An 11,200-nucleotide genomic window follows, 5' to 3' on the forward strand; every position below is an offset into this window, starting at 1 on the left:
TGTAATGATTACAATAAGTAATGTTGTCTTTATTTTGTTTATGTGAACATTCAGTTCTACGGTGTAAAGGTGATGTCGGTGTGGCGTCAATAAACATCAGTAACAAGGACCGGAGTCTCGCATCCTATCAATAGGCGGCATAGTAGAACACTTCTGCATCGGTGAAGACTCCGAGCGGAGGAAGACGGCTGCAGGCCACATGCGATGAAGGATAGGCCACCACGTGAACTGTTCGTGTGAATCAAGGGGCAAGCGGACAAGGCTACACAAGCAAGCACGTCGAAGCGAGTGTCTTGAAAGTAGCGCAAGTACTTGTTAGCTGCCATTAAGTTTCTATCACACAGACATTTCATTTGTGTTTTTCCTTAAAGGCGCAGTGGACATTTTTCCTGCAATTGACTTTCTAGTAAGAAGCAAAGAAACTAAGTACATATTAAGTAAATTCATCATTCTTCCAGTTAAGTCTAAGAAGTTAATATCAAAGTATTGTTTATAAGTGAGTGTTTCATATTTAGACTGTGCCAAGAGTATTTACACTTTGTTAATTGCTGTTTTACTCATTTATTGAAGTGTGTTTTATGATACTGTTGTGTTTAAAAGGTGCATTATGCAAAGTCTAAGCTAAGGTAATCAAAGAGATTATATTTACATTTTTTATTTTCATATTTGCACACATTAGAGAACAGAATACATTTATTCACATTTCAACACATTTAAAACTCTGCACATTTAATATGTCACACACAAAAGAAGATACTTTTCTGCCAACTGAGGAGGTCACTCATGGAGACTTTCAAGAATATAGTGACGCAGAGCAGACTACTCTACCACAGCAAGCCGACGCTGATGAGCAAGTTGAAGATACACATTCTCAGGTTGGTGACGATGACACACAACTGCCTCCAGGAACCAGGAAAACTAGACGCACACGAAAGCTCACTGAAAAGGGAAAAGCCTTGTTAGATGACAAATTAAAGAATCTAAACGTGAGTTTGGTAAAGATGTACAGAAGATGGAAATATCACATCAATGGCTTAAAGCTCCAGTTGGTAAGTTGACGAAAGTGAAAGTAAACTCCGCGACTTGGTCGGAAATTTCAAGACAATACTCCGTCAGGTCCCTTTATGAACCTCTGCCATGCGCCCCACACACACACAGACACACACAAAGTAGCCATGAACGCACCCACAGAGAAAAAAAAAAAAAAAAAAAAGATGTACCGTATCCATAGCACGACGTGTAGGAGCGGCGATTGGCTGCTCCTCCTGCTCCCTCTACCTGACTGGTGGAGAATCGTCGGGCGCGGTGGATTTTGGCAAATACGATTACAGGCTGTAGGTGGAGCCAGAGGAGTTGGATTTTGTCCTAAATTACTCATTTAATGTCTGACCATCAGAATATAGTGACAATTCCAGCAAATATGACTGAATAATTGTTACCAACTGAAGCTTTAAAGAGGTCCATTAAGAATAATGATGCTGATCTGATTGATGAAATTGCAAATGCAATCAACACCATCCAAGTTGATATTGACAAAACTTACCTCGAAATAAGAGCCATTTCAAGTCCTGAGCCTGACATTCGGAGAATGAATGATACATGTCAAGCATTCACGAGGATTGCAAACATAAATGTTCAACACTTTCGCAGTGGTGATGATTCAGAAGATATATCCTGGCCTGATGCGAAGTCAGTGTTTGACAGCACAGTGTCCAGTGTCTCCTCAGCTCAAACTGCTAGGTCAAAGGCTTCATCCAAGGCATCCAGACACTCTTCCATCCTGTCCCTGAATGCAAAACAAGCAGCAGCTGAAGTTGTAGCTACGCAAGAGGTGATAAAGATAACAAATGCACAACATCAACAAAAGGAAGAAATTCAAAGACTTGAAGTGGAAGAACAAATCTTAAAGGCTGAAAGAGAAGCTAAAGAAAGGGAAATTGAAGCAGACAGTGCTAGAAAAAGAGCTCAGTTCATAGCAGAAAGTGCTGATAGAAAAATGAAGCTGGAAGAGAAAAGAAGATAAGTAGAACGGCTAGAAGAACTTAAAGGGCATGTTGCGGCACAAGCAAGGCTGCAAGTTTATTCAGAATCTCTTCACCCACCACTTTCACTTAACCCTTTAATCGATCCATTTTTTCCCTCTCATCAAGCCCCAGTCTCCCAAGCTCTTCCTGCTCAACGAGCCAAGCCCAGTCAAGTCCATCGCCCACATGAGGTCACAGCTACCCAAAACCCCCTTTCATATCCCTCCATGTACACATCACATTTAGTTCCACAGCCAGCCACATTTACTCAAGTCCCTGCTAGTCAAGTCATCACCCCAGCTGCCCTTCCGCTCATGCAACAAGCCCCACCCACTCAAGTTCCTGCCACTCAAGCCTATCCAACCTCGCATGAAGCTCCCAATGACCTTGTGAGAACTCTTGCTGAAGCAATCACAGCCAATCGAGTCCCAATCCCAGAACCTGAAGTTTTCAAAGGAGATCCTCTCAAGTACAACGATTGGAAGCTTTCCTTCTGTACTCTGATTGATCGCAAGAACCTGCCAACTCAAGAAAAGCTCTTCTTTCTACGCAAGTATGTTGGTGGCTCGGCCAAGAGAGCTATTGAAGGCCATTTCCTTGTAGGAACAGAAATAGCTTATCGCGCGGCCTGGGACATACTTGAAGACAGGTTTGGTAATCCATTTATAGTTGCCAAATCATATCGTGACAAAATACACACATGGCATAAAATTGGCCCCAAAGACAGTGAAAATCTTCGTGAGTTTGTTGATTTTCTGAGCAGTGTGGAATCAGCTATGCCATATGTTCAAGGTTTACAAACTCTCAACGACTGTGTGGAAAACCAAAAGATTACTGTCAAGCTACCAGATTGGTTGAGCTCACGCTGGAATAGAGAAGCCACGATTTATCAAGATGGACACAAAATGTTCCCTGACTTCAGACACTTCGTGAGATTTCTCAATACAGAGGCTCGAATTGCATGTAACCCCATCACATCATTATATGCAGTGAAGCCAATTGACCAAGAAAGATCAAAGCCAACTGAAAGAGAACAGTCTAAGTATCAAAGAAATCAAAACTTCAGTGCTAAGACTTTCACCACTAATACAAGTGAGAAGACAAGCTTCATGTGCATTTTTTGCAAGAAGAAAGGCCACACTCTCCTTAGGTGTCGCAAGATTATGGAGAAGCCAGTTGAAGAAAGGGTTAAGTTTGTGCAACTGGAGAAGTTATGTTTTGGTTGCCTTAAGATCGGCCATAACTCCAAAGCTTGTACATCCAGGAGTGTGTGTGACTTATGTGGAAAACGCCACCCCACGTGCCTACATCAAGATCGTGGGAAGAAGGATCAAGAACAAGCTGTAAGAAACAAACAAGAAAGGTCAAATGAAAACAACCCAGCAAACATTTTGACGTCTATTTCACGTCTAATTAACGTCGGTCAGGCAGGTTGATTCGACGTCGATCTGAGGTGCTCAAATGAAAGTTTTTCATTTCGACGGCTAATAGACGGCATCATTTTACGTTGTTTCAACGTCGTTTAGACGACTTATCAACGTCTCACAGAGCAGGCTACTTCATGACGTCTATCTCACGTCTAATTAACGTCGATCTAACAGGTTGATTCTACGTCTATTTGAGGTGCTTAAATGAAAGTTTTCCTGACGTCGGTGCCATGACCGACGTCTTTTCGACGGCTATTAGACGGCATAATTTTTACATCAACATTTCAACTTTTGTCGTTTCGAATTGCAATATAGCTTACATTTCAACCTTTTTGTCTACACATGTAATGTATTGCATTTCAAAAGGTTTCTATAACTGGCATTATCATATCTAGAAATTCTATGAAAAGCACAGATCTTGTGCTGCATATCCTATGTGTAATTCTCAATGCTCTAATGTACACATACTTGAACAAACTTCTCAATTTTAGCAAAAAAAAAAATCTCAAGCTGCATTGACTTCAAAAAGTCAAAGACATCAAATCACATCAGCATTTTTGGAAAAGTGAACCTGACGGAAACTTTGATAGCAAATAAACCTGAAGGTTTAAAATATCCTTGTGATGTTCACCTAGGCTATACTGTAAAATACAAGTGGTGCATGGACTAATAGGTAGAATAATAAAAGGAAAGCATTCAGGACAAGATCTATTCAACTGGTTGTATTGAAAACATATAAACAAGTAAAACAAATATATTTATTAGAGAACAAATTTTTTTTTGTAAAGTCAGGTCATAGCCAAGGAGGCTTAACAGTCAGCGACGAGGATCTGCTCCTTCCCCCCGCTTCTGGCTGGCGCATGCTTTAGATGATTCATCATTGCATTCTCTATTTCCACATCTGTGGCCTTAAAGGACAATTCCAGGCGAATTCAACTCAGGGGTGTATTTTCATATCATTTTAGGTCTAAAAGAATGAATCTGAAGATTTTCAGTTTAATCGCTCCTGTTTTGTGGTAGTTGCGTATGTCCGCGCATCGCCACGGCAGCAATGAATGGGAGTGGATGTAAGTTCCGCTGTTTAGGCTGTTTCCAGCCCTCAAAGCCGCATTTTTTTTTCCACAGACAGCATCAGATGGCTACTCAAACATGCACCGAGAAGTTTATTTACTTCAAGCAAGCCGACATGTTTGTAAAAGTCGATCTAATTCAAAGTCTCCCGGAGTCTCGCGCGAGACCCAGTTGCCGTGCTCGGTGTGTTCAGGAGCAGTGGGAAAAGCTACTGTTTGTGTCATAAACACAGGAATATCAACTCTTTACTTGCTTCAAGTAAAAACAACTTCTCGGCGCATCTTTGAGTAGCCATCTGACGCTGTATGTGGAAAAAAATGTACACTTCAAGCAAGTAAAGAGTTGATATTCCTGTGTTTATGACACAAGCGGTAGCTCCTACTGCGCCTGAATACACCAGCACTGCAACTTCGGGCTCGCGCGAGACTCCGGGAGACTTTGAATTAGATCGACTTTTACAAACATGTCGGCTTGCTTGAAGTAAATAAACTTCTCGGTGCATGTTTGAGTAGCCATCTGATGCTGTCTGTGGAAAAAAAATGCGGCTTTGAGGGCTGGAAACAGCCTAAACAGCGGAACTTACATCCACTCCCATTCATTGCTGCCGTGGCGATGCACGGACAGACGCAACTACCGCAAAACAGGAGCGATTAAACTGAAAATCTTCAGATTCATTCTTTTAGACCTAAAATGATATGAAAATACACCCCTGAGTTGAATTCGCCTGGAATTGTCCTTTAATGCTCCATCTTTTCACAGCAGCTGCAGAGAGGACACAAGAAAAAAAAAATTATAGAGCACCTATTCAGATGTAAAATGCACTTTTATAAATTACAGTAAGACTTTGTCCTGGGATTTGAAAGAGTAATGACATAACCACTTCTTAGACCCACACAGTAGCCTGAATCTTCTGATGGTTCCTTATAAAGCCTATAGGCATTAGTTACAAGTCATTGATTTAACCAGCATTAGGACTCTGGAGCTAAGGGACACATGGAGCAGGTTTGAGGATGGAATCCTTAAGAGTTCCTCTTTAACCATCCTGTTGTCCACCTGGGTCAAGGAAGGAAGTACAAAGGGAAAATGTAGATCATTCATGATGATCCCTGTTGTGCCCAGTAGGGGTCGCGCCGCCTTGTGTATTTGTGGATGTTTGGGTTCAGTTGTTTATGCCTGCTAGGCTAAAAGTAAGTCTGCCACTCCATGCTCTCGGAGCTACAATAAAAATACACTCTTTGGAGATGATGTATGATCATTGAACTCACACACTCGGTTTAACATCGATGCTACACTCGATGTATCAGGGTAGGCCTTGCTATTTCGCCTGCTAGCTTACTGTTAGCCGCCGCTCGGTTACGAATAACATGCAGCAGATATCTGTAACATTACACGATGCAGCAACAAAATCAGAACTTTAACATGTAACTCATGAACGTATAATGTCTTACCAAGCACATTTTCATTTTAAATTACACTATTTTTCGAAGCTCACCTTTCACACGCGTCCTCTCCTCGCCGACTCAAAACTTCTTCTGCCGCCGCACCGCAGCTGAAACCAGGTGCGTTCACTACGCGAGGAAAATAGTTCCTTGATGGATGCTAGAATAACAAACATTTAAGCCCACCCCGCCAATACACTTGATGGTACTACATTGTTTTCTCCCATTCACAAACATATTTCCATCATTTTGAATAGTTTTTAACAACGTAAACCGATGCCGTCTAAACGCCGTTGAAATGACGTCGTCATCCGCCGTCATCTCACCCCAGATAGACGTCATATCAACCCGCCTGCCCAACGTTAATCAGAGGTGGAATCTACGTCCTGACATGACTGGACGTTGACTGGATGTCTTCATCTCCACACAGCACTAGACAGCAGTAGATAGAGGAAATCATTCTTGGCAGTGTTTTTTTAGTTAAATATGTGTTATGTGAGATCGTATCCCCCCTAATGTTATCATGTCGAAAAAAAGTCTAAATAAAGTCACGTCGTGACGCAACGTCTGATGGATGTCGTCATCTGGACGCGGATTGAGAAAATGTTTGCTGGCAGTATTTAACCAATTAATCCGATCTAAAATGACTCATTATGTATGTCATATTTACTCAGATGTTATTTTATCATGTTGAAAAACTGTCGAATTAAGGTCACGACGTGACGCGACGTAGATTGGACGTCTCCATCTCGACCCAGGTCGAGGAAATGTTTGCTGGGAAGGTCAAATGAAAACAAAGGAGACAAGAACCAACAGTCTGAACCTATAGAAACACAGCAAGCTACCTCTAACCAAGTTGTTCAAGAGAAGAGCAGCACTCATACTTCATCTATTGTTCCAGTCTATGTCTCCACGACAACTGAACCAGATAAGGAAGTTCTAGTGTATGCCTTACTTGATAGTCAGAGCGACACAACCTTTATCCTGAAAGAGGCAGCTGAAACATTGTGTGTCAAGAAAGAGCCAGTAAAACTTAAAGTGTCCACAATAACATCAAAAACAAAGGTGGTGAACAGCCAAAAGGTGCAAGGACTACAGGTAAGAGGCATCAGCTCTGACACTAAAATCAAACTCCCAACAACCTACACCAGCGAATACATACCAGCAAAAAGATCCCAAATACCCACAAGCACAACGGCAAAGTCCTGGCCTCACCTAGAACATTTGGCAGATGAAATGTCTCCTGAGCTTGACTGTGAAGTAGGATTGTTAATCGGCTTTAACTGTCCCCAAGCCTTACTTCCCAGAGATGTCATTACAGGCAATGAAAGCCAGCCATATGCACAAAGGTCTGTGTTGGGTTGGAGCATCATCGGCTACAGCAGCACTGATGTTGATTATGAGCAGGAGGATGAAATCGGTGTCAGCCACCGCGTCATCATAAAGAAAGTTCTGCCAGCTAACAAACCCTCTTCTAAGCTCAAGTCTGAGGTCCATTTTGTTCACTGAACTCAAGTCAAGGAAATGATCACTCCGGCAGATATGCTCAAGGTCTGCGAGTCGGATCTCACTGAGAAGTTCAGTGAAGAAGTTCTAATATCACAAGAAGATATTAAGTTCTTGGCGAAGCTGAAAGAAGGCATCAAGCAGAAGCCAAACGGGCATTACGAAATGCCACTGCCTTTCAAGGAAGAGAGGCCAAGTCTCCCAAACAACAAAGTGTGTGCAGAACATCGACTCAGATGTCTGGAAAAGTGTCGCAAGAAAAATGACCAATACCACAAGGATTATGGTGGGAGAGTTCAAGGAGGATGACCAAGAAATCAGTGCAAGTTGGCGTAGGTCAGTGGTTCTCAAACTTTTTTCGTCATTCCCCACTTTGAACAAGTGGGGATTTTCAAGCCCCACTTCCCCCCGTCGCCCCAACAAAAATCTTGACAAATTACTCCAAATTTATTGAACTTACTAGCACCAAGTAGCCTATCAGTCATATTTCATAATGAGTCAAAATCAAAAACATGAAATAACACAAAGTTCAAAAAGAGAAAATAAAAGTGCAGATCAAAAACGAAAAGTAAAAGTAGGCTACAGTAGTCAAATAATGAAACAGTGTTTCATTTGCAATCTGTGCAAAAAACAAAAACATAAACAAGTGGACTGTCCCTGTATTAGTGGCTGCAATGTGCGTGTTTTGCACTGCACATCCTCTCAAAACGGGGTTGCAGGCTTGAAACTGCCACTCTCAAGTCATGCTCAATGTTGAGCTGAGAAGTGTGTGTGTGTGTGTTTTCATCTCTCTCAAGTCTGACAAATATAAGCTATAAAACGCACACAAATATGATCACATTTGTCAATCGCTGTATTTTATTTTGAAAAGTGCTTTATTTTGATAATTGACCAGATTCTCTCGTTTCATGTGTGACTTCCTGCCAAGATTGACGCGATTGCTCGCGTGTCACTTCTGGTCTTTTTACAGTCTATGGTCTGAACTACACAACCGGTAGGCTACTTGAGCACAGAAGGGAAGCGGTCTCCGTTCTGCGCTATTCGCGGCCGGCAGCCTGCTACCAGAGCCAGTCTCTATTAGAAATTCTCAGCTGCTGCTACCTTGTTGGCCCGCTGCAATTAACATCCCGACGTCAATCATTGTTTTTGCACTTAAGTTCCAGGTTTTTTTCTCCCGGTCTCCTAATGCTTTTTAATAATTTTAGCTATCCATTATTACTTTGTTTGTGTGTGGGTGTTTTGTTTAGAGTGAATTATCTTTATTGTCAATAGCATTTACAGTAAGATAGGCATGAAATTGAAAATTTCCTCCCGTTTGTCGCGCCCCACCTGTCATGTCTCCGTTCCCCACCAGTGGGGCGCGCCCCACACTTTGAGAAGCACTGGATTAGACCAACTGTTTGTTTATTATTCTATATTCACATTTGACCTCCAACTTTTTAGGTTGAACATAAAATGGCAGTTAAGTTTTTTATGCAGTTATTTTCATATTCCAATTAATACATAACTTGTATTTAGACCATGATTGTTATCGTTGAAAAAGGTGATAATAAAAAAAGTTACTGTGAATAAATTGTTGTATTTCTTTTACAGATAAATAATCGCATGATCAGTGCAAAAGCTTTGATATTCATCTCTGGATGATTTATTGTCATTTCAAGGAAGTTGAAACCCGGCTTTAATGTCATATTCCTAAGCAGACAAATCTTAATGTAATTATCTATACTTTGGTATCTGACATAATGACTTAGGATGCATCATAGATTCTTTTAAATGCATGCACATGTGTTACACTTTACTTAACACCAACAATGAAACATTATGGTGAGGTATGCTGCATTATAGATGCATCCATATAAACTTCACTTTACTTAAAGCATACATTGATAACTTATGATCCTTCATGGAATATTATAGCATCCTATGAGTCCTTATAACAGTTGATTGTTAGGTGTGTTTATAGAGGGGTATAATGTATTATAAGCCCCATCAGTCAGTCTGTAGTTTATAACCAGTCAAGAGCACTCATAAGGCCTTTGGATTTATAAATCATTATAAACTAGATTTATAACTGTTGATATAGTGCATCATAAAGCTTTATGTGTGTTTATGAGTGTAGTCATAGTGCATTATGACTGATTATGATGAGCATTATAATGCACTATGAATGCGCTCATAATGCACTATAGAGGTGGTCTTCATAGAAAGTGTTACCATAATTCCTTTTAAAAAACGTGTTTTAATGTATTTCCCACCTCTTTCGAGAATAGTATTAAAAAAACATTATTTTATTATTTTATTTTATTTTTTGTGATGATTTTATTTTATTTTTTGTGATGATTTTGTTTTATTTTCTGTGACAATTTAGGGGAAGCTAAGCTTCCCCTAGCCTATTGATAGCGCCGCCTATGCACAAAGTCATTCAGGTATGTAAGTTTCTGGACTACACGTCCAGACCTTGTAGTGACACTGTGACTGTTACCAGGGTCCTGTGCAGGCCAGGGCAGGGTACACCCCAGACAGACAGATGATGCGAAGCCTGTGGAGCTCGTTCAGGCAGACAACTCAAGCTGCGCCCATACTGATCAGCTGATCAGTCACATGCCCTCCTCCTCCAAATAGGGCAGGCTACTTAAACCCCCCAGTTTACCTGCTCGTCCCTGGCTATGCTGCTGCCCTTGCTACTGCTTCTGCATACATCTCGCTGCTGCTGCAGCTGCTGCTGCTGCCCATGAGGTTTTGCAAACCCACCTCTTCCCCAGCATCCACCTGTGGGCTCTGTCTCTATGATCCCTGCGGGGGGTCTGCTTCATTCCCTATAATGTCTGGCAAAGCAGATCATTCAGGGAACGAATAACTGAGACAGAGCCTGACGCCAAACCTGCTGCAGCCATGCTCAAGGATACCTATGCTGTGCTTCAGCTTGCAATGCTTATACTAAATAAATTATTTGTTCTCATTTCAGAGTTGTCTGACTTAACTGGCAGAAATCATTTTTGGGTGTTAGCTATTCTTCTGATGAAGAATTCTGCAACAGGGTCATCCACCTTTTTCTCAATATGAGCAATTCGAGTGTCAGATCACACATTTTAAAGAGTTTAAGAGTTGTGAATTCCATCCTCATCATCTAAAACATAGGATCAAATTCTGAAATCTTTGGTATCTATCCTGAAAGTGGCTTGCTATGTGATTTTTCTATATATTCTCAGTCAGTTTGCCTGAGATTTCGTGAACCCAGTCTATCATGTTTTTGTGTCGGTGGCTCCACCTCGCTTTTACACTTAGGAAAAATCCATCAGTAGTTTTATGGCGTTTAAAAACTCTGTTCCACAATGTTCTTTTCTTCTTTCAGTCTCTTTTATTACAATGTCTCATTCTTCTCTGCGTCATCTCGCAGCAGGGCAGTATGAAGATGAGTTCTTCTGTAATAAATGTGTCAATCAGCAGCATTTGGTCCATTAAAGAAGTTATGAAGCCTGCAGACTCTGGTCTATTTCTGATGGTTCTCCTTTCTTTTTCATCCATTTGTCTCTCATTTCTTCTCCTTCCCTGTTAAAATGATAGAGGAGAAGGAGACTATCGGGGGAAGTGAGATATACTCGTCATTTCTCTCTTGTATACACGCTTGGTTTCTCTGTCAGATACGTATATATCTGGCCAATGTATATTTGATCTCTTGCTAACATCAAGTTTCAACACACTCATTAACATCACACATATGTTTTTGGTTGCT

The 11,200-nt window shown here is 41.2% G+C and overlaps 1 long non-coding RNA gene across 1 annotated transcript; it reads left to right on the forward strand.

Moving 5' to 3' along the window:
* The first annotated feature begins 762 nt into the window (after positions 1-762).
* Positions 763-7,754, forward strand: LOC146975959 (uncharacterized). The gene is made up of 3 exons (XR_015037369.1): positions 763-1,045; positions 1,459-3,387; positions 6,744-7,754. It is a non-coding gene; the product is annotated as an uncharacterized LOC146975959 (long non-coding RNA).
* Positions 7,755-11,200: the final 3,446 nt, after the last annotated feature.

Source organism: Trachurus japonicus, chromosome 13, assembly GCF_045865225.1.
Source record: "Trachurus japonicus isolate A0001 chromosome 13, Traja_1.0".
NCBI lineage: Eukaryota > Metazoa > Chordata > Actinopteri > Carangiformes > Carangidae > Trachurus > Trachurus japonicus.